The sequence below is a fragment of the Clytia hemisphaerica genome, unplaced genomic scaffold (genome assembly GCF_902728285.1).
Source record: "Clytia hemisphaerica strain Z4C2 unplaced genomic scaffold, Clytia hemisphaerica genome assembly, whole genome shotgun sequence".
NCBI lineage: Eukaryota > Metazoa > Cnidaria > Hydrozoa > Leptothecata > Clytiidae > Clytia > Clytia hemisphaerica.
Window position 1 is genome coordinate 1,351,761 of NW_027103421.1, and position 2,303 is coordinate 1,354,063.

Here is a 2,303-nt window from a genome sequence, read left to right on the forward strand (position 1 = left end):
ATTCAAATATATAAAATCGGCAAAAATGAGGCAAAAGTTCGATATTAATTGAGATCAACAGTATAAACTGAAAGTTTATTTGAAGTCGACTTTAAATAAATTGAGGAAACCACTATTTTAAACAAAAGAAACAAAAATCTTTAATTTTCTTCAGATATAAAAGGTAAAATAAGAAATAAATCAAACAAAAATAACAACTATTATTATGGATGATACTCTGAATAACACCTTGGTAAGTAAGAGCCGCTTAATCTTATTTTCTATTTTTTGTTAATGGACCAAGTCTACAGAATGTCAAAGATAAATATTCTTTTTCAACTGCAGCCAATATGTTGTCCACAATTTATAATAGATTGTCTTACGTGACTATTAAAACTACTAAATTTAAGACAATTATTTAAATTCTTGAAGTTCTTCTTGTTGTTTTACTTATTTTTTTAAAGATAAAATATTTTGAGTTATAAATTTATTTTTCATTTCAGGAACCTGATAATAGCAAAACCTGTTTACTCGCAGCAACTAGGAAGCAACTGTTGAATTTTGCCTTGAAAAGAGTAGGCATATTCAAGTCGAAGAAAGAAGAGGAGGAAACAGTCTATCGTTTTGAGGCAGCCACTCAATCAGGCATCTTTTCAAGGTTTGCACTAAAGAAATACTTTTCAATTTGTTCATCCTTTCAAACCAACACAAATTTAAACCAAGAACCATACATCTTTCTGTTTAGTCTGTCTTGATGCTTTCCTTCTTTGTTTGAATTCGGTTGAGAATTTGATTGAACTTGGCTTATCAATTTTGGATTAATTAATTTAAATATTACTGAAATTAAGCCCGCCCAGTGTGTTGCTCATGTTTGATTATTCAACAAAAAAAAATTACAAAATGAATGAAAATGCCTATATCTATGTTTATTTTATCATTTTAGGCGAATATTATTGGATTCTAGCGATTTCAAAACCAAGGATATATTTTGGAAGAAAATTAAGCGATGCATTGACTGCAAAGTGAAAATAACGGTTGAACCTTTATGTAATGCAGCCGTTCTTTCCAAATATTGTTCGTTCCTGGACTTGGACAAGAACAATATTCAGTTTACTGAAGCTCCAATTATTGGATTTTACAAGCCCAATTTGTGGGTACTTTCAGACAAGGTAAGATACAGGAGAGCTTTAACCCTATTCAACCTAGGCTTTTAGGGGCGGTTCAGAACTAGGGGGGGGGGGCTTTTCCTGTACCACCCCTTAACTCATGATCTAGTTGGTCTTTTTGGATAAAATTTGGCACACAAGATCCTTGTCACGTAAGGTAACTTTTGACAAAAACATTTTTTGATGACGTCACTCATCATGCTCAAAGTGAGCAAAAACCGAAAATTTCCTTTGTTCTTATAAATAGCTATTGTATTCTAACAAAGGCTTTAGAAAAAAGTTGCCTGAGCTTAAAATGCTTATTTTATCCTAAATATTCAATAAATTACGGTTTAAACGATATATTTGTCATTAAAAAGAAATTTGTATTGGAAAAGTGTCAATTTTTGTGACACCTTACTGTCAGAAATGTCATCATGCTCAAGGTGTGAAAAAATTTAAGTGTCAATTTTTTTTTTTTTTTTGAAGCAAAATAAAAGTTAGGAATTTACAGAAAATTTCACGGCAAAAGGTCTATTATTTCAGGAACTATTACCAATTGTTTGACCTCCGAACAGAAAGAGCCCCCCCCTAGTTCGAATAGGGTTAAATTGATTTGAGAGTAGGTTTTTTTCTCCAATTCATTTTTTTTGGGAATCAACCAGCCCGAAAAATTTCTAGAGGATATGATTTTGTTAATCGTTTAAGCCTAAAACTTTTTGTGAGGATTAATTGCGGAACGTGCGTTTGAGTGCGCGCAGCGCGCTCAAACGCGCGTTCCGCATCCTTTGGCAAGATCTGCGTACGCGGGACGTAAATTTGTATATGTTCGAGAAATGCTACCGATTTGGCTCACGAAAAAACCCCGAGCAAAGTAGACTTTTCTTTTTTTTATAAAATAAAAGTGTTTTTAAAATTATATCGAGTTTGACTATCCAATCAAGTGCGGGATGTTTGTTTTTGTGTCGTTGCTGCTACTTTCACTTTTGCACACTTGCGAAACAAAGATGGCGATTTTTGTCAAGGCAGGATCCCTGCTGATTTTTTAAGCTGGAAGGCATCATTTGCTTGTAAAATAACGTTGCTGCTGTTCACACTTATTGTAAATTTTACTCGAGTATCATTCTTGAGGTTTTTTACCACTTCCTCTGGGAGAGCAGAGCTGTCCTACCATCCACT